Below are 23,033 nucleotides of genomic sequence, written 5' to 3' on the forward strand. Positions count from 1 at the left end.
CAATTCATTTAACCAATAATTGAATAAGAGGCAGTTCAATATATCTTTCAAAGCCTTCCATGACAGAGGTCAAACTAACTGGCGCTGGCTGCATAGATCGCCCCGGCGAAAAATACCGGCACGCTTTCTGATCAATTGAAATTAATTTGATTGAGTGCTAGCTGGTAGTGGCTTGCGTGGAACATTAGGTATAAATAGCGAGAGTAGTGACATCTGAACTTCATGCTTCACTCTTGTTATCGCCGTACGCATTGACTCAAATCACACCCTCAGCTGATTCGATTAATTCAATTATGCGAATGATTGTGATCTCTCTGCTGGTGTCAGTCTGCTTGCGCTGTTATCGCACATGTCCGCCGATTGGCACACGTCGCCGTATGTCCCATCATCGTCTCATCGTCACTTTATTGTCCATATGGGTTGGTTACGCGGAAGGCGCTGCTGGACCGGTCTTTTTTGCGACTGAAGCCAATTGGTGATAAACGTGGCATGTTGTATAAAGAAAGGAGGATGAACTGATTAGACGTTATCCGTCAGTACGATACGGAGAGTGAGAGCCATTGAGGATTTCATGAAGCCATATGCCATAGCGTCGATTTGGACATTCGATGGAGTCATGTTTGATAAGATTGAAGATAATCCATTCATGAATAGGTTAGTCGATAGATTGATACCGAAGCTTAGATAAGAGTATTTCAAAATTGCAATTAGTCATAGGTGAAGTCATTGAACCTAGTATTCGATATATCGATATAAGAGTTCAGATTTATTATGATTTTTTTTAACGTATCATCACAACTGGGATAAAGCATGCTCAGTTTGGTGCTATATGAGCAGGCTCCACGATTTTGTGTGTACAAAGAAATCAAAGAAATTTTTATTAAAACAAGTTACTGAACTGAACGGGAATCGAACTTCAAAGAAATCGAAATAAGATAGATTGATTAAACGAAAATCGATAGAACGCTATGATTAACAGAGTATTTTAATATCATCAAAAAGGTCAAGATTATACTGGATCCATAAAATCTCAAGCGTTCATCCGCTGAGAAAATGTTCCAAAAAACCTATCTCAACTTGATATTTCCATAACAACGCTTTTCACTCTGCACCATCTTCCTGATACAACACCGCAGGTTCGAAGTGTGGATAGCCCCATGCATTGTTCGTCGGGTAATTGCGAATAGGTTTTTTTTTGCGCACACTGCTAGCTAGTTTACCCCAGGTAACGTCGTGTTTTTGTTTGTTATTTGGCCAATCACGCCACGCTGCTGCTGTGGACGCCCGGTGGAGTGCATATAGTGTACTCTCAGCTCAGCTCATGTGAAGGTCATCGCTATATTGCCCGCTGTTTATACTGTACGTACACATGGTGCCTTGAACCTGAAATTTTTGATTAGGTGGTTTTATAGTGGATTATCAACTCCATTGAGTGTATTGGCTTGGAGCGAAACATTATAAGGGCAAACGGGACGATCGAGAAAATGTCCGCGATTGCTCTATTGCTACTAAGATGTTAATCTCAGATTTTACTTCATATTTTGCAACAAAAACCTATCATTGTGTATGCTCACTTCACAGTTAAACCGCTCAGCAATAAAATGTGTAAGCCCTACTCATAAGTGCATAATATCCAGACCACACAAAAATGTGTTACAGTTACACATTCTCAAAAACAGCTCGTACACTCGTCTAGATGCGAAATGTCGATATTTTTTTGTTTCCCAAGGTCATTAGTAAACCTAGCTAGATTGCCGTACAATTTTTTTTGCGAATTTAACGATTTTGTGGACACAGGAGCTGATTTTGTGAATGTGCAAGGGTTACACATTTTTGGTGTAGTCTGGAAATTATGCACTTTAGTGCAGAGCGGCGTTAGCGTGTTGCAGTGCATATGCTGATTGTTTTTCAGCATATTCAGTGCGGTAGAAATCGAGATTACCATCTTCAAAATCGCGAGGCAATTTGTTAGAAAGAGAGGGAAGATAGGAAAAATAACACGGTGTCCCGAGTGTAGAATTAGCTTGATGTTAAAATACACATTAATAAAAAAAAATTAAATAAAAAAAACACGGTGTCCCGTTTCACCATAAGTATGTTCGCTTCTATTTTGCACTTGATGTGGCATTCAGAATTACATAAAAGAAGGAGAATCTTCATTACCGTATCAGTAGTATTCAATGCCTCCTCTCCTGGAAATTGAAATAAATTTTACAAGAACTTGAACTTAAACCTGTTTAAGATGTATCGTATATATTACTAGTCGAACAACTATTCCACTTTTAATAAACTTAGTTGAGTAATGAATCGAAAAATCAATCAAGTTAGGTTGCAATCTAGTGTATTTGGCAAAGCTTAAGCTTTTTTTTTAATTTAATCCTTTGTAACAATCAATTTCCCAAAAGAGGCATTAGATTCAATTTTCAATGGAGATTCTGCTATCTTATATGTTTAATTTTGTTTAAATGGCTGATTATGTTTGGTTGAAATATCTCTCTTGAAATATAGTTAGAAGCTTTTTTAATTTTTTTTTCAATGAGTTCTTTCTGATATTCCAAAAAAGGTTCACCTAAATGTTTCTTCTCAAATTCCATCAGTAATTACTACTGATCCCTCCAGGATTGCTTTCTTTGATTTCTGTAAGAGATTCATTTAAATAGGCGATCTTATATGATTTTTCTATGCAATATCTAACAATCCCTCCAGAAGTTATTTTAGATTTCCTCGAAAGGTTCTTTCTGAAATTCTTCCCAAGATTCCGTCATATATGTTATTGAGATTCCTCTAGTCTAGGTAATCTCGAATGATTCTCTTTGATTTTTTTCTAGCATTCCTTATTTGGATTCCTCCAGTAAGTTTTTTTTATCTGTATTAACGAGATTTTTGCCCTAGGCTAGTTCATCTCGGGACCCACGCTTTACTTCCCTTCCAAAATAAGAACTCACATTTTGTGAGTTTGTCGGGAGTGGGATTCGATCCCAGGTCCTAGGCGTGATAGTCACGTGCTTTAACCATCACACCAGGTCCAGGTCCGCTCCACACAGTAAGTTTCCACTGGAACCATTACGGAAAATGAATCCAAAAATCTTCGCAGTCGTAGTCGAGATATGCTCACTGAAGTTCAATTTACAGTGTTAAGATAGGCACGAATCTTTCAAAAGTTTCTGTTGAGATTTCCCTAAGAATGTTTCTGGGTTTGTTATTCATAGTATTTCTGCAAAAGTTTATTCTGGGATTCCAACAAACTTTTTTTGTGAATGTTGCATATCCTTCTGCAATTACTTCGTTCGTGTATTCTGCCAATAGCTTCTACTAGTGTTCGTCCTGAATCGTCTTTGAAATTTGGGAATTTCTCCAGAATTTTCTACTTTTTTTTGAAAATTTTCCAGGTGTTCATCTTAGTAATCCTCCAGGGGTACCTATATGAAATCTTTCAGGCATTCCTTCTGGGAATCTCCCTGGGGTTGCTTTTGAGAATCATACAGAAGTTCCTTCTCAGAAATCACCAGAAATTTCTGGAAAATGTTCAGATAGATTTACTAATAAGACAAGATGAAATTCCTCGAATTTTTAGGTTTTTCCCGGTAAGGGAATTTTGAAACTTAATTTTAAAAATCTTCAAAATTAGCACAAATTTTATAAAAATTTTTATCTTTCAAAAACACAGAATTATCCTCAAAAATTAAGTAAACATTTTGAGGGAAAATGCGCAAAATTTATTATCCAGGAAATTTTATCAAATCGCTGAATTCTACCAAAGATTTTTTTTACAAAATTTCTTCGAAAATTTAAAAATCGGTTAAGGAATATTTTTAGTTTCTTGTCAGAGTTCTCAGAGAGCAAGAAATGGCATTGACATTCCCAACGTAAGTTTCTTTAAAAAGAAATTAAATCCATAACACTCTAAAACAAACAGGAAAACAACATTCAGGTATTCCGAATCTAATCAATAACTCCACAGAATGTATGACTTTTAAATTCCATTCTCAGTTTTGAAACTGAATTTTCATATCTGTTCTCTGGGCTGGTGGTGTAGTAATGTTGAGATTACGGTGAACATCCTACGGAAGACTGGAAATTACAAGAGCATGGTAGTCGATTATCTTGGCTACTCCGATGAATACTTCGCAGGAACTCTATTCAAGGATAAAGAATTTCTTCAGAGATTTATTTATTAACTTCATTGGAAATTTATCCAGAATTCGTTCATTTGTAAATTCCCCTTCAAAATTCTATCTACAATTCTTCTATAAATTTCTTCCGGGATTCGTTCTCGGATTTCTACCGGAATTCTTTCATAAATTTTTGTTCCCAACTTCTCACACAATTCAAAGCGTCACGCTGAACTTTCCCTGGAGATGCTTCCAAAGTTTACAGAAATTTCTCTCAGTCTTTTCTCAGGTTTTTGCAAGATTCTTGCAAAAAAGTCTTCAATGGATCTTCCAGAGTGTTTACCGATATTTTTCTTGGATTTCCTAGCGGGATTTCTTTTAGGAATTCTGGAAAGAGTTCTGTGATTTATCCCAAGAAAATCTGAAATCCCGGGATGCACGTGTTCCTGCATAAAATTCATGAAAAACTCCTTAAGAAATCCTTGGAGGAGCTCTAGTAGAAATTGCATGAATAATTCCTATAGAAACTCTGGGAAGAATTTCAGAAAGATCTCCTTGAGAAGTCTCGAAAGGAACCTCCAAGAAATCTCGGAATATTTTTCAAAGGAATCCCGAGATCAACACGTAAGAGAAATTCCGCTACGACATATGAGGTGTATTCAGAGAGAAACTCTCGTGAAACTTCCAGGATGAATTCTGGAGGAAATACTACAAAAAATCTATACTACAAAAAAATACTACAAAAGGATAAACTCCGGGTAAAATTCCACCAGGTACTCTGGGAGCAATACCGGGAAACCCTCTGGTAGAAATTCCGGAACGAAATTCAGTAGGATCTCCGTAAAAAACTCCAAGGTTGTAATTCGGGAATCCTTCAGATTCTCTGAAAGGAATCTAAGAAAAATAGCGTGAAAAAATACGGAGGGAATTTTGAGAAATTCTGAAAGGTATTCCAAGAGGTGTTGCTAAGGAAGTTCCAAAAAGAAACCCTTTTTCCTGTTTGAAAGGTTACTGCCCGGTCGTTGAATAGCGCTGAAACCTCTAAACTAGGCTATGGATAGGAAAGTACATAATTCTTCTAAAGCAGTTTACCAGACCTAGGATAGGATGTGACACCTGCAACTTCTCTAGCTTACTGTCTTGTTTTTCCGCGTTGCTAAGATAACTGGTCATCAAATTGGTCTCTTTTGTTGTCTTTTCCTATCCAGACGTGCACTGATGTTGTGGCATCCAAGAAGACATTGTTGCAAACTGACCCGGAAGGTTACAGTAGAAAGTAGGAAAGTTGTTTTCTGTAGTGATGTCCATGTCATTTGTTAGGTTCTTTTCAAGTGTCATGTGTCGCACACTGGGGCAGGACTGAAAATACACGGAAAAACCTCTAGCTCTTCGAAATGTCGAGATCCTCATTTGTCTTCAGAGAAAATATTCTATGAACAAGGTCGATATTCTGAGCGGTAGTCAGTTTTTCTAACGTTATTCGCATAAAATTTCTATATACGATTTTGGCCAAATTGCATCTTAGCGACACGGTGTCTTCGACAAAGTTGTTCGGCTATTTATGTCCACAAAGTTTGCTGAAGACGTCAAATTTCCAAAGCCTTCTATTCTTGAGATATTAGCCGTTTTATAAAATATCTACCTAAACTCGAAATTTTTCATAAAAAAAGTTTGAAAACAAATTTTATATCCGTTTTTAAGTTATAATAACGAAAAATACTAAAAACATACATCGAAGAAATTAGTTAGAAAACATAAAATATACATTGATTTTATATAGAAAATTCCCGAAAATCACGCAAAATGTATATTGGACGTTCTTGCTGTCGGGCAAGGTTTTTCATCGGCAATCACCTTAAAAATACATTAGCTTTCATCTAATTTTTATTGACAGACATGATTTTTGATTCTTTTATTAAAAACTAGCAGTCCCGGCAAACGTCGTACTGCCTGCCTACTCTGTTTTTTGACATCCGGTTCCATGAAGAAATGCCCCTCTAAATGGAATTTCAGATTTTCCCGTTTTTCTTGACTTCCCGGTCACTTTTACTAATTATTTTTTCGTACGAACACGTCGGAGCCCCGGCATAATGCAACAGTGAAAGAATCATGTCAATCTGATGACTAGAGGTTCCATTTCTCGACCAATTTGCTTGTCCCGGGATTCGGGATAAAATTTGTTGCTTATCCCGGGAAATTTTTAAATGTGCTTAAAAACGCAATTTTGTGGATAGGAATATGTTTTATTCATCAATAAAATATAACCAATGGTTCAAATTAACTGGTAACTGGTTTTATCAATTTATATTCGTTCTCTGGAAATACGACTTCAAGAACGAAGCAATTGGCTTCTTTAGCGGTGTTGAGATAATTCCATATTCAGAATCTGCATGCAAAACTGAGCCGAAATTCAAATTTTCATGAATTTTGGTGCCCGGGAACCTATTTAAAAATCAGTTTGAAGTTTGTATGGGAGCGATTTGTTGAATCACCCCTCGACGCATTTTGCACTGGGCGGAGCTGTCAAGCAGTTGGCCAGCTGTCAAAAGGTGATTTCCAAAAATCTCTTCGAAAGCGATTTTAGGTACCAAAATGAAGTTCTAAAAATCTGAAAAAAATCATTGTGGTTCAGAAAAAGGTGCTCTTTCGTATACAATCAAAAAATCAATACATTTTTCTTAATTTAAAACCCCAATTGTTAATTATGATTTCATCGGTCAGTTTGGTTCACTTTTTAGAACAGGTATTTCTGGAGTTCGAAAATATGCGCGCGCTGGTTTAATTGTCGGTTCAACTCACCATATAGCACATATAAAGTGACAGCTCTTTCGCAATTACTTTTGAAAAATCAATTGTTTCCGAATCAATCTGGGACGGTTGGCATATTCCTTTATAGCCGATTCCAGTTCTTCTTGCATGCTCGATGGTGTCATGCATACAGGATAATCCAGCATTCAACTCGGCAGCACTATTATCGGTTGTCTTTGGCAGTCTTGCAACAATCGAACTCTCAGTTCATTGATGAACTTAATCATTTACGTTTTTGACAAGCTTTCCAGTTCTGCTGGCACTTGCGTTGACAACGGAAGACCTTGAGAGAGCTTCAGCGCTGTTATTATTTATTTTTGGCGCCGTTCGTTGATTCTTTTCATGATTGCATCGAAGAGGTTGTTTCCAACTTTGGAGTTACTTTTTTGAATTTTCGAATTCAAGAAACTCGAGCTGCCTTCAGTAATGCAGACAGTAATGTAGCAACTCGTCTTCCCATTACTTCCGAAGTAGGTTTGATTAGCTGAAGAGCTTCCTGAAGGTTTATTGCTACCTCGAAATCACTGTCCTGCAAAGGACTTGAAAGGCCTATTGAAGTGCTCCAGCATCGTTTCAGCCGAATTCCAACGAGTTTGACGTCCACACACAGTTGAAGTGGTTTATGTAACATTTTCGTGATTTTTCTTGAAGGCGTTTCGAAAAATTTTCACGACAATACGTTTACGAATACGTTTCAGAGACTCTCCAAATCTAAATCAAAGCGAACAAATATGTAAGAAATGTGTATCCCGGGAATCCCGGGATTTTCGGGACGGTGAAAAATTTGATCCCGGGATTCAGGAAATCCCGAACTTTTCAAGATCCCGGGATTTTCTGTCCCGGGATATCCCGGGTTGGAACCTCTACTGATGACCGGGGCCGGATCACAACGTCCGAGGCCATACTGTCCCGGTTGTTAAGTCGCGTTTTTTTGCGAAATAACGTCCAAAAGTTTAGGTGCGTCATAATATCCTATGTGCCTTCTTTCCTTGGACTTCGTGGCATACTTGTATGTTTGGACGTTATGCCCCGAAAAAATGCGCCATAAAGCCCTGGGACATTATGGCCTCGGACGTTATGATACTGCGCCCTGATGACCCATTCCCGAGCCTATTCGTGACATACAAACACCATTCCATTTTTATTTATATAGATAAGGCTCAAAGCTTACTGTTTTAGGTAAATTAGTACAAAATGTATGCTGATAAATTACTACGTTGTAAGATGCCAAGTGAAACATGAAAAGTATAGATGCAATCTAGTCGCATGTTTAGTTATTTTAAAGCTTCAAACAAATTGTAAAATACAAAAATTACCGAAACGCCAATAAAAGTAAACCTTGTTTTGACACTAATGAAAATTCGGTCGATACAAACAAGATGTTTGAGCATTGGTCGAGCCAAGTACGAGACACTGAAGAGGACCTTGCAGCTGAGGTCAAAATACGTGTCTGTCAAAAGATGGAAATTCTTAGGGTCTGTACCAATTGGCGAATTAAAATTAATTTTTACTTAAACTTGACAGTTCGATAACACTAGTTTACAGCATTTTTGAACTCGGTAAGCTGATGATCATTTTTGGTGTAGAATCATGCCCTGAGTTCAAAAACGCGAAGGAAAAAAATTACAGTAGAGCGGATTTTTTTTCGACTTTCCATACAAGGTTGATGATTTGAAATCGATTTTTGTTCTATTTTTAAGCAAAGTCGCTCACTTCAAACATCTCATTCTCCGTAATCAATGCTCGGATTGAGCTGAAATTTTTACTGTAACTCGCCTACATATGATATGTTAAATAAACGTCGAGAAAGAATTTTTAAGTTGGTTTTTTCTTATTGAAAAAAATACATTTCTTCAAAAAAATTTGGGAATTTTGCTAAAATTTAAGAAGATCATCCCTAAAACACGCCAATATCTTGGATTTCATCAATCTGACGCAAAACCTGTATTCAGATGATCGAATGGTATTGTACTCAGCTTTTAATTTATGGAAAAAGATTTAAAATTGGTTGAACAAAACGCAATATATTTGAATTTTAGTAAATTACATATTTTGAAAAGTTACAAAACTCGATATTGAGCTAAAACTCAAAAACTGTTCTACTTTAAATTTTTTGAAGGTCGGTTTCGAAATCAGCACTAAATTGTGCTTCAAAAATTTTGGTCGTTGACAGAAGTTCACGACTTTCGTTTTATTTTGTAAACTTGTGTAATTATTTCCTTAGGAGAACTGTCAAGTTTAAGTGATGAACTGTCAAATTTAAGTAAAAATTAATTTCAATTCGCCAATTGGTACAGACCCTTAGTGGTATTAAAAGGAACAGTACTTTATCCGATTTTCTTTTTACTTATTCCACTAACACGCCCAGGTTCATCATCATCATTTGGTTTCTTTTTGGACAAATATTTGACCCTGTGTACTAACAGCTACTTAACAGTTTCTGTCAAACTTCTCAAACATTTCCAAAAATGTGCGGTGTCGTAACAAAGTTTTCACAATATTTCAAGAAATTTCACAAATATTCTACATTTTCCATGTAAAATTAAATTTCCAGAGATTTTCGTTTTGTTTTCAGATAATCTTTACAATAGGGTGGCTCAACTTTATAGGAGAAAAGCTCAAACTAACATCACCCACATGCTTCAGTAAAATTCAGGTTTAAATTCACCAAGGGAGTGCTCAGAGCTTAAAGTTTGTCTGGGAAAAATCAATCAAATGTGTGGGAAAAAAAATGAAAATCGCATTTTTGTTGTCAGAAGGCGAAAAACTAATCAATTTGAAGCTTCTGCTAACTATATAGAAAACGCTGAAAAAAAAACACAAGTAGTTCTATTGAAAAATAAAAAAAAAAGTTTCGCCTATAAAACCTAATATAGAGGTATGCACTATGCCCCACCATGAAATGGGCACCGAAAAATTTTACAGGGAACATATTTTTGGAAAAACTTCGATTTGAATAAAAGTTTGCTGTAAAATTTGGGCTAATATTTATATTAATATTTTTACATTAGGGTACACCTTACGGCACTAGGATGATTCAAAAGTTAGCTCTTTGTAAAAGTCTATGTGACAAAATAAACAAATCTAGATTGAGTTTAAATATGGGCGCAAGCATTCCTCCTCATCGATTCTCTAGTCTTCAAATTAAAGTGACAAGATGCAAGTAGGTATTGTTGAACTTTTTGACCATAAAATGCCGAAACAAAATTAGGTTCATAACGTTCCATCTGAATCGGATCATCATCAAACATCAGAGCCAATACCACGTGAGTAATCACGGTAAACAATGTCCAAACAGTTCATCGACCTAGCCCACCTAAGCCGATCCTCAGCGTCTTATAGGAGGTATATGTTACTCCGCAGCCTTGATGTGTTGTTTATGTATGCCAAAAAGCATGTTGACTTCGAGCACTCATTCGCTATGCTGTGTTACGTCCACTTTTCTTTATTTTGGCAAACCGTACCCCCAAAAAAAAGCGCAATCCAAATGGGGGTAACCTACCTAGAGTGCTGTTGTCGAAAAGCGTGCTTCTGCTGCTGCGCAAATGCTTTCTTCGGTCAAACTGCGTGCTGCAGGTCTCGAAAAAATACCAGGGGTGGGTTTGTCGAAAAAGCAAAAAAACAGAGCAAATTTCGAATCGCATTTCTAGCCTTACATCATCCGGTTGGTTTGTTTGGTTCAGTAGTTGGTTTGTGATGGTGGTGCTGTTGTGGTGGTTGAATGGGGCACGGCTGACAATCAACCGCGCGAATCATCATCACAGTCAGTGACGTGGTGGTCGTGTAGTCCGTCAACCAAGGCAGAAAATTAGCGAAATTAATGCGAAATCACGGGCATAACAGCACAACACAGATTTCGAATTCGAAAGATGCTATTTTGAAGTGGAACAAGCAATAATAGCACAGATAATTAAAAGAAAAGATAATAATAATGATTTAAAAGTTTGCGAAATTGATCAGAACTGATTAAACGTATGCCCACGATTAGAGATGGGTAACTCACTCGCGAATCGACTCAAAGAATCGATTCGCGAAACCAAGTGAGAAACCAATGACTCTTTTCAAATGAGTGACGATTCTCTGATGTTAATATCCATTCCAACGAGTCTTTGCCGTTGATCCTTTATTAATTCCTATATTGTGTGGCCGGATTGCAGAAGTGATTCGATTATTTGGCCTTATATAGGCGTATCCTGCATTTTAGTACATATTGCTCAGATATTTGTGCATACTGTCAAGGCGCACCATGCAAGTGGATTTTCTTCAAAACTGCATTGAAATATGCGAAAAAGAGTCATCGCACACCGAACATCGACATTTTTCTTCAAATCCCGAAATGAGTTATTGAATCGGTCAAAAGAGTCGACTCTTTTTTGAGAGTGAATCGGAAGCGATTCACTCTCAAAATTGAACCTGTTTTCCCAATTCTACCCACGATGTTATTGATCATTTTTCGTTTGTGAATTTATATAGAATTTTAGTGGGATTCCGTTGTTGGATATTGACTTCTGCATTGAAGCAAAACTAACTGTTATGTCAATCTCCTCACTATCACTACTCACATCACAAAGGTGGGACACAAATTCCTTTGTTATGTCACGCAGTAAATAACCCATTAAAAATGTAACTCGCACTGCAAAACACGTGAACTGAAGTCATTCGATTCCCAAGCGCAGCGCGCAGTATTTTACAGAATCGAACAAAAAATACCCAAGAACAAACATCCTCCTCCCATGAACACAGACCACTTCACTCGGGATGCTATCATGTGTAGCTTCTATAGCAGTACAGCAGTATAGTCCTGGTGTGAATCACCCGAGCAGAACACAAAAGCAAAACGTAAACTGATTTGTTTTGCTGATTTGTGTGTCTTCAATATGTAAGTGCTGATGATCTTACCCAAGATCTTAGCTTAGGCAAATATAGCGCTTGCCACGTAAGACTACGGACCAATGAGGAAATGTTGGTACAATCACTCGCCCTCTGACCATAGAGATTGTTTCTGTTAGTGCGTCTACGTGGATTCATGCAGAAGCCTCGGCGTGTTTAGGCTATGTGGCACTGCCATTGGTTCACGTTGGTTTGTGGATTGCCCATGATTACTATGAAAGGAAGTTGTAATACTTACAGAGGCGTCTCGTGACCAGCAGACTAACCTGTTCTACAGATTACAATTTCACTAAATGAAAATACATTAGAGTTATTTGATACTATACTTGCTAGTTTTTTTTTTGGTTTTAGTATTGTGATTTTTAACTTATGCTGATTTTTACCTTCTTGTTTGTTAACCAGTTTCTGAAAAATATCTTCCGCATTTTCATCATAAATAATGATGCGATTAGCATTCAGATGCGTCTTAGAGCGACTTCCGAAGTTTGATATTTAATTTCACATAGACTTTTAGAAAAATCCATTTTTGGTGGAAGCCGTTTTCTAACGTTCTTCACACACCGTTTTTTTTTCAATCATGCTTTTTTTTCCGTTTATTTTTATTTATTTAAAAAATAAATAAAAATAAACAATTATTGTTTTAGCTCGTATCATGGCCTCGAAGTTAAAATTTGGAAACCGTTGCCAACGAGATAGAGCACATTCGGCACCCGAACTCCAAAATCACGCTCGCGCTGGATGTAATGCATAACAAGCGCGCACGACATTACGTTGAGCACATAGTGGCTGAGGTGCGATGCAAAGAGATAAGAGATCGGATAAGCGTCGAAGCACACTCTGTGGAAACTATATGCAGAACGCATGAACCGTACATAGTAGATGAGTTGCGATGAGTGCGCAGATGCGATGAAGCTGCTTTGACGCATGTGATCGCAAGAGAACGCAAGAGAATGCTTGTCGGGTATGGATTTTATGATTGCGTTCGTTGTGTATGTAAAGCAATGCGGATTTAATGTGTTGGGAATGCTAGTAGGTAATATAAAATGCGTTAATATGTTGTTGTTTTTAAACATAACTCAATGCTTTTTCACATGACATGCATTTTGATGGACCAGACGTAATAAAAAGATACTGTCTATCGATCACCATGTAAAATAACATATTTCATCTATATATTGTATATAAAATAGTATTCCATCAAATCGTTTAAGTTTTTTTTACAGCATAATTTTATTATTATATGTGTATAAGAAAACATTTTATTTTCTCTGTTCGGGATTTGAATCAAGTGATCAATGTTTGATATGGTCGTTTGTTCAGTGCATGTTATTCATGTGCAAGTTAGAAAGTTTATGATTTTATGGTATTCAACTTAATTGCTAAAAGGATTCTTTTAGCAGGTTGCAAAGTTCTTTTTTTTTCTTTGTCAGGCAAAACTAGATCCCTTAACGAAAAGAGTGTGACATCAATTTCGATTGATACTCTTTTACCTAATATAAGGACTGTATCGTTAATTATGAGTACACCAGAAAATTGCTATATCTGAAAATGTTTTATTTGTTTTGTTAAATAAATTCAATTACATTGTTTATTGACCATCAGAAAAGCCCATGGTATCATTTTATATTTAATTTTTCGTGGATCTTGCCAGCTCTCGCACCTTCTTCTTGGTGTTCTTCATAAGGTTTTGGACAACCGTTCCGTCGATGATTTTGTTTGGGTTGGCCCAGTTTTTCTTGAATTTGATGACGTCCTCTGCTCTTCTATCCTTTTGCCGTAGTTTCCCTTTCATCAAAGCCAAATACTTCTTAATGTGCCTAAATTCCGGGCAATTTGAAGAGTTCATTGCCTTTGCCACAAATCGGACATTGTTTTCTTCATACCAGTCAAAGGTGTCACGCGCATAGTGACAGGATGCCAAATCCGATCAAAATAATGTAGGACCTTTGTGCTTTCAGATGAGTGGCAGAATTGGTTTCTGAAGGCATTCCTTCCGGTATATTTCGACGTTCATACTTGGGCGGTGAAGAAAGGTGACGATTTCATACCACTTTGGCAAATTGCTTATCATATATGCCAAACTAATACATTTTCCCAACTTTTTTTGCAAAAAATCGATTTCTCCGAATTCGGAACATCAGTGCCACGCTTCACAGGGAAAAACTGTGCCCCTGGAAGTGCCTTGTTGTCCAATATGGCATACGTTTCATCATCCATGATTATGCACATGTAATTTTTGCTCAAAACATCGTCGTACAGTTTCCGAGCCCGAGTTTTCACATAATCCGACAGAATTTGACTGTTTTTGGACATTTCTGTTTTGGGTATGTCTTCAGGGAATTACGCTCCTTGGCGCGGTGTGCTGAACCATACCAATGTCCAATAGTCGTTCCACACTTTTTTGTGCAATCTATGATGAATACCTCCTTTTTTCTTTTGAAGATTTTGCAAATTTTGCTGTACCTGGTCACAAATTTTGCAGTACCTGGTCACATTCGATTTTCGCTTCTCATCCGTAAACACTCGCGTTGCTGCACTGGAGGAAAAACTTTAACTTTTAATGAAGGTTATCTTTTGTTTACAACGCTAACAACACGTAAACACACATCAGTTGTCAAAATAAGACTTAGTATTTTTAATACAGGGCCTCAAAGGTGTACTCATAATTAACGATACAGTCCTTATGATGAATATTGTGTACCTATTAGAGACATCTTTTCTCGTAGATATCGCCGAAAATTTTGTAATAAAAAAAAACTATACTCTTAATAATGCATACTTGCCGAATTTTTGTTTTTTTTTGCCGAGGTCAGCACAATCAAGTAATGTTTTAATGCCGAAAATCAGTATAACAGTCTCATATTGATTTAAATTGGAATCAACACTCAGATAGCCCAGTTCGGAAAGTAAAAATATATGTATACATAAAGACACCGCTCACGCGGATATAATTACATGTTATACATTCTTTTCTCAAATAATTAATTCAATAATCTCAATCTTGTACAGTTACACCAGATTTTTTTTTAAACTGGTCGGGTTTTGCTATTGCAACAGGATCAAAACTGACTAAGTTATACCAAAAAAAACGGCCCGCGCAAAACAAAAAACGGGTGCATTTTATCTTTCCGCTCTTATAGATGAAACGATCATTTCACTACCCACATCTAAAGAAGCGCTTCAACATACAAGCGACTTCATCGCTCAAATCACGCGAGTCGTTGATGCGCACGAAATAGGCGAAAAAGGATGTGAAAACAACATGCGCACCCTCATTGAAAACCTCATGCACTATGGCCTATCAAACATCCCTCTTCTCATCTCATAACTTATCGCATCCGATCGCATCTCACCTTACCCACTATGGTCACAGCCTAGGTGTGCCTAAATGTGCTCTAGCTGCGTAAGTTGTTCTCAGCCCACGTAGAACGACAAACCGAGAAGCCACAGTCCAAACTTTCATTCATTTCTGGTTATGCTACACACATGTAAACTTTCCACTGAAGAAGCTCTTTGCGTTTAGCTGTGTGCCTTTCATATCCATCGTTTTTTTTTCTCTAAAGAGTATACCAAGCAGCATGCTAACAATCATTTACACACATTTGAGAACGTGATCGATAAGCATAGTTGGCAAAGAAGTATTTAAATACTGTGCAATCAATGTTCGTTATTCCATATATTTTGTAGATATTATTAAATAATCCTTTAATTCCCAACAACGATACAACATACATTTTATAGCACTCTAAAACTAAATTGTTAACATGATTTCAAAGACTTTAGTCGATTGCGCTTAGCGTGCGTGTAGCGTGAGAAGAAGGCGGGAAGCGCGGGAAGTGAAAAATGGAAAGGAACGTCGACAACGCTGCTGCTGGTTCTAGACGAGTAGGGAACGTATGAGCGACAGAGTAAAGTGAAATGAATTCGAATGAACACTGCCATTCGGAGGCAAAAAAAGTGAGGAAACAGTTGGTTAGGGAACAGTATCCATCGTTCGCATGAATCGGGGAACCGGTGGCCTGTAGTTTCGAAGAGTCGAGCAAGAGAGAGCTGGGCAAGGCTGGCTCTCGCATGCTCTTGTTATGGTTTCTGCCAGTGGATGTCCATTGAAGTCGTCTTTCGTTCTTCATAAACCGAGAACGATGTTTGCGGCTTGTGTGCAAGTTGTTATGGGGTATGTGCGGTGGGAGTTTTAAATTTAGTTTATTCTTAAGGTATATCTGCTTAAAAGATTATTTTACGAGTTTTATTCTCAGCCTATACCCGTTCCAAGAACAGGTCGAACATGTGGACGAGGCGCCTCTGAATACTTACTATGATAAGTAAAAAGAAAATCGTGTTAAGTACTGCTCCTTTGAATTCCACTAAGATTTTGCACCAGTCGACAGATACGTATTTCGACCTCAACTGAAAGGTCGTCTTCTGTGTCTTGTACTTGACTCGACTCAAGTACGAGCCATTAAAGACGACCTTACAGTTGAGGTCGAAATAAGTATCTGTCAAAGGATGCTAATTCTTAGTGGAATTCAAAGGAGCAGTATGTACTTAACATGATTTTCTTTTTACTTACAGATATTCCCCTAACAAATCCAGGTTCAATATCATCACCTACTATAAATGATACACGTAGAGTTAATGAAACAAAAGCGAAAAATTTTCTATATGAACAAAAAAAACTTTTAATATTCTCTGGAACACACAACTATATAACTTCGCCCATTTTTTTTTTAGTTTCTGATCCTTTTCGGGTACCCACTCGTACCAGGTATAAGTAAGTAAGTACCTTCATAATACCAAAGCTTTGGCTTATTCCATCCACAAAAACAAATCGCGCGACCCCATCTCTCCGTTCGCGTCCATTTGTTGTCACCATGGTTCGTCGTTGTAACAAGGCACATGTGTGTCTCGAACGCGCGCGCGAAATTGCGCGATCACAATTTGACGATCGATGTCGTTTTTAGTTGCGGCGATCACCCGACAACGACAAATCAATATAATCGTCGCATATAACATTATAGTGGCGTTGCTTGTCGGTACCAGTAGGTCCCCAAGGTTTACTTATAGTCAGTCCTCCGTGCCTCGGTCCGCGGTTCCGCATTAGGCATACGGTGAATGGATGCGCGCGATAAGGCAACACTGGGCTAGTAGTGGCTGCGCGCAAAGTCGATAAGTGACTTCGATGGGTGCGGAGCGAGGGAAATGATTTGTCGTACTTTGTGCATATTTGTTTTGTGTTCAACAAACAGTTACGATTTCGTACATCGAGCTGAACAAATTACCCTGTTTTCTACGACCTGTGTTACTTGTAAGTGTTGAAACTCCACAAATGTAGGATGAAAGTTCCAATGATCGACCTACTAAATTTCTCGAGGTCGTTTAAATTTTTAGTAAACAAAATTTCAATATATTCAAAATCAAATTCTTCAAAATAATGTAAACAAATCAGCGTGAAGTCAGCGCTTTGTTGACTGCACGCGAACTTTTTATTTCGCTCAGTCGAGTTTGCACTGATATAATCGTCTGAATAAACGAATCAAGAGATGTTCTACTACTTAACAAGCTTGAGCCGGTTCTACGATGATCGTATTTCCAAAACTGCCCCATATGTCTGCGCTTGTTGCCATGCTAACACACCATTTTGCGCCAGAGAACTAAACACACTGCGATGCGATGTAGCTATGGGGCTGTCCATTAATTACGTAAGGGAATTTTTGCGATTTTTCGACACCCCCTCCCCCCCTTGTAAGATTTTTTGTATGGAAAGCCAAATATTTTTGTATGGCGCGTAAGATTTCTCAAACCCCCCCTCTCCCTATAAACCCTTACGTAATTAATGGACAGCCCCTATCCTGCTATCCCCCCAAACTGTTTGGTATAAGTGATGTGCTTCTGCGTTGTTTCTTGCACCACCGAAAGAGAAAATACCGGACTAATCCACCTTCCGGTGCGGAATTCTTCTCGCATGCTTCGTAACCTCTTAAAGGATGTGGACAACTTTTTTGCATAATTTTACTCATATCTTTTGACCACTAGGGTGGATTTTCAAAATCAAAACGGTTTTATCAAAGGGGTTTGTTGTGTTATCATATGCATATATAGAGGTTATGTTATGATAGAACTTTTCGGTTTCGTCTTACTTTCGTGTTATATTCCTATGTATATATGATATATATTTCAATCGAATTTGTCCAAAACTCCTTGAGTGGGTTGTGGCTGTTAGCGAAAAATGATTCATGTCCTTTAACAGCTGTAACATTGATCTCCAGGTTATCCAAAACGTCCAGAAGTTCTGAACTAAGTCTACTGTTTACAATTAATTTCGTAAACTTTCTAAATCACTTGAATACCGTTCATTACATTCAAAGATATATTTTAAAATATAAAATGATGGTAGTCATGACCTGCTACTATTCTAGGCAACATGAAACGTTCTGGAGATTTGATTGTAAGGCCTTCATTGTAATTGGATTCGAAGCAGATGTATGCATGTCAGAACTAATCTCATTAGATCCCCGAATAGATTTTTACAATTCGTGGTATCGTTCATATTATAAGCTTTGAATTCACTGAATGATAATCATAGAAGTAATCATTGCTCAATGATCAGATGATGCAAACTTTAAAAACGAGATCATTCAATATTTTTGATATATCATAGCACAAATGATTATGGCACACCTAATGATAAGTATACAATTTTAAATAATTCGATTTTCCTACAGTTTTCGATTTCTGTGTGCTTAGGGAGAAAGCTTGGGAGTAAGAGTTTAAAAAGTTGGGTTAGAAGAATACAGAGAAGTTGTAGAATCCTAAATCCTGAGCGCATGCGAAAGATCGTAAATATTCACACGGAAACGCATTGCTATGTATCGCACTGCAGCATATTTCCCCCGTTTTTGCCGCACCTGTGCATTGGCTACTGTCTGGCAACTAATTTTTTGCACTATAATGATACTGCTATGAAAATTAGCGTAGGGTAAAGCACACATTCCCCATTGATAGGTCCTAAGTATTAGAATAACGTACCTTGTAGGAAACGGTTGTTTCGCGATGACAAACATTGAGACGAGCATTGAGACCTAGGACAGGTCGTTTTTGCATAGCGATTTTCAGCTTTCACAAAATTGATTTCAAACCACCCGCGAGCACATTGCCGATGTGGTCAAGCAAGAAAACGCAACGCAAGAATAAACGAAGCCGGCCAGCAGCAGCAGTAGTAGTTCGATTCCCAACCGTGAACAAAAAAACTTCCAGGAGGCACAGAAATAAACACAACAGATAACATCACGAACTTTGACAGTAGAAGGATCTGCAGGGGTGTATCATTTTTTAAGTCGGTAATTCAGTTTTTGTTTTTATTATTCAGTGTATCATAAAATCAATGATAAAGTAATTATAACAGGTGTAAATTGATGAAATTTTTGTTCGAGAAAATAGTCGTTTTTGAATGGTAACGATACTTAACAACCCATTCGGTCTATCATTCAAACACCGGATACGATTCCTGTTATCATTAATATCATTCACATAATCATCAGTTTATGATCCATTTTATGATTCCACGAATAATCAGAAAATGATTTACTGTATCACAGCCGTATGATATCGTTTTATTCGGGTCCATACTTGTGAATCAGAGTATGAGAGATTACCTCCACATCAATGAAGATTCCTTAGGTTATCCAAATCATTCTGGAGTTAAGGCCTTTATATCTTCACTCGTAACAATGCATCGGATACATTTCAAACTTAGTGTATTGCGTTTTGGCAGTCATAGAAGATCAGTTGAATCATATGATACATGCATATACATCTTAGAGGCATCCTAGATCATCCAAACTATTCTGAAGTTGAGATATATGATTTAAATTTTGAAATGGTCTACCAATATTTAGTAGTGCACAAACATTAAAATTTACTCATTTGATTCATAAATGCTACACACTTAATTTTTTCGCTAAATCTCGGCAATTTTTCTTGCTTTTTCCGAGATTGGCTCCGCCGAGCACTCAACAAACTCGTTTTTCAATGAGATCTCAGCAATCGTGTTGTTTGTTTGCTGAGGCTCAGCAAATGTTTAGCCGAAATTCAGCTAACAAACGTCATTTTTTACCAAGATTCAGTATGAATATTTGCTTAGACACGGCGGTGCCGGCGTTTGCCGAGCTCATCTTAGTTTTTTTTATCTGTATTAACGAGATTTTTAGGCCTTGGCTAGTTCATCTCGGGACCCACGCTTTACTTCCCTTCCGAAGGAAGAACTCACATTTTGTGAGTTTGTCGGGAGTGGGATTCGATCCCAGGTCCTCGGCGTGATAGTCAAGTGTTCTAACCATCACACCAGGTCCGCTCCGCAGCTCATCTTAGTAGTGTATGCAAGCCATGGGAGTAAAATACCGCGAGCGCCAGGAATATCTGAGGACACCTATAATATTATGTGTTTTAGGCCTTTGGATCTACACTCGTAACAAAGCATCGTGCACATCCAAAACTTAGTATGGTGTATTTTAGTAGACATGGATGATTAGTTTAACGATATGTTAGGTATATAACTTAGAGGTGTTCCAGATCATCCAAACCATTCTGAAGCTGCGATATCCGGTTTACATTTGTTATCATCTATTAATAAAAGTGCACGAATCAAAATTATTTTGCAAGCAAGTTAGTTCATATCAGTTGCAACAGAAGGTTTTTCGTATATGCATATGATAGCACTACTAGTCCCTTTGATAAAACCGTTTTGATTTCGAAAATCCACCCACTTGGTCAAAAGGTATGCGTAAAAGTATGCAAAACAGCTGTCCGTCCACATCCTTAAAGGGTTAAGTGGAATGTCAATGATCAGGTGGAAGCAATCAATGCCCCTATTACGCTAATAAAAGAATTTGAAAATTGATCAAGTAATTTTCGCTATCAGCAGTTATTTACGAAGGCGTATGATTGATCGCCGCCAATTACCGCTGCAGTATCACGAGATTAGCTGTACTGAAATAACTTATAAACCATTAGACGTATTGCTCTACTTTTGAAGCGATTTGGATGAATTTCTTCTGGATTGTTTGAAGTTCCTAAATGTGTGGCTACCGCTTCTGATTCGTATGCAGAAGGTCATGAGTTCAATCACTGGCCCATCCCTTTCATCGTACTTTGTATCTTTCTATCCACTTTCTCTCACTCTTCTCTTCATATACAACTCATGTATATTCATATGTTCATAGCCATCGCTAGAACCAGAAACGAATTGAAAAAAAAAGTCGTTTCCCTCCCTTCCAACTTCCACTCACAGCACAGTGTATATAACGCCTACAAGTTATGCAACCAAAGCGTGCTGTGCCGCTTGACCTTATTCACCTTATTCACCACACAATCTATCACCTTACCTACACTATAAATAACCCCTATCCATGGATCACATCACCGACCCAACGGTGACTCCCAGATCTCCCATCCTTTCCGTCTAACAAATACCCCAGTCCGTGCTGGTTGTGGGGATGCAGAGGTGCTCTCGGCCTTTAGTAGCAACAATCAGCACACTCTAACATTCCTTTCCCTTCCCAACTGACTATAAGGGCGTGGCCGGCGCCGTTATTGATCCAAAATGCACGAGCTGCTTAAATTGCACTTTGAGAATAAGTGGAGTGTCCCAGCCCTTATTCATTTGGATCTCAGTGCAATTGGTACCAGCTCAGATCAATCACGTAGGAGCAACCATTGACATGTATAATCAGATTTGATCGTTGATCGTTGGATTGTTTGAAGTTCCTAAATGAACTCAACATTTCAAAATTGCTTCCAAGACCAACTCATAAGGTTGACGGAGAACACCTTAAAAATTATTAAAAAAAAGGAACTTTTGTGGATTATTCATATTAATATTACTCAAATGCCTTCACAATTGCTTGGTAGAATGAGCTAATGCAATTCCTGTATAGGAATTTCAGACAAAAAATTAAGAACACTTTTGAACTGAAGTTATGGATACATAATTTGCAGATTTCATTTAGGAATTTTCAGAAATATAACAGTAAAAAACGATACACCACCTTCAACCTGAGGTTGCACAGACTAAACAATCACTAACATGAGGCAACGTATAACACACGAAAAGTGGAGAATTTTTCGTTTCGACGAAAGGTTTTCATCGAGTAGAGTGGGGATCGGATCGGACCCACCTGTCGATTAAGGGCTTCCTGAACTCCACCCACACACCTCACCACCACTAACAGAAAGCGCTAATATCAAGCTTTTGGTTAGTGCTGGTGAGATGCGTGAGTGGATCCCAGAAGGCCCTAAGTTGACAGAAACGCGATTGTTTACGCAATGTTGATGCGGCCTTTTCTATTGTTGGTCTTGAGTTATTCTCTAACTCTGTATATTGTCAAAAATGACTCGCGCTCACCTACTAGCCTATGAACAAAAGAGCTGAAATACTTTGAATTCCATCTAGTGTAAATTACCAGAAAGATTATCCCAAAAAATACTTCTTGCTGGTAATACATCTATGAGTTCTACCAAAAAATATATCGGAATTTGTCCCGACGAGTTAAGCCAGAAATAATAAAAAAAAATGTTTTCTATAACATGATGTACTGAGGTATACCTCAGTACATCATGTTATAGAAAACATTTTTTTTTATTATTTCTGGCTTAACTCGTCGGGACAAATTCCGATATATTTTTTGGTAGAACTCATAGATGTATTACCAGCAAGAAGTATTTTTTGGGATAATCTTTCTGGTAATTTACACTAGATGGAATTCAAAGTATTTCAGCTCTTTTGTTCATAGGCTAGTAGGTGAGCGCGAGTCATTTTTGACAATATACAGAGTTATAGCCTGTTGACAATATACAGGGCTATAGCCCTCCCTCAAGCAGTTTAACCACAAGTAGGACATTTTCAGTTTTTCATATCGCAGATCAACGGTCATTTTCTGGAAGACCGGACATCTGAAGTTCTGATGTATTCACTATAGCAACTTGACTTGTAGAAGTCAGCCTTTGATGAAGGAATCTTCGAATTCGTTAACTTCTGCCCATACTCTGGAAGCTCGAACAGGTTAATGGAAGCTTTCCAAAGTTCACGGGTCTAGTCGTCCAATGGTCTGGTGTTTGACATTCATACACCAGACTGCGTAAATCTTTGAACGTTTCTTGCATATTCAGAAGACTCTCTCTCTCTTCTTGGCGTAATGTCCTCATTGGGACAAAGCCTGCTTCTCAGCT

The 23,033-nt window shown here is 37.8% G+C and overlaps 1 long non-coding RNA gene across 1 annotated transcript; it reads left to right on the plus strand.

Moving 5' to 3' along the window:
• Nucleotides 1-12,433: 12,433 nt before the first annotated feature.
• LOC134286161 (uncharacterized) lies at nucleotides 12,434-15,366 on the plus strand. Its single transcript, XR_009996856.1, has 2 exons — nucleotides 12,434-12,580; nucleotides 15,189-15,366. It is a non-coding gene; the product is annotated as an uncharacterized LOC134286161 (long non-coding RNA).
• Nucleotides 15,367-23,033: the final 7,667 nt, after the last annotated feature.

Source organism: Aedes albopictus, chromosome 2, assembly GCF_035046485.1.
Source record: "Aedes albopictus strain Foshan chromosome 2, AalbF5, whole genome shotgun sequence".
In the NCBI taxonomy this organism is placed as follows: Eukaryota; Metazoa; Arthropoda; class Insecta; order Diptera; family Culicidae; genus Aedes; species Aedes albopictus.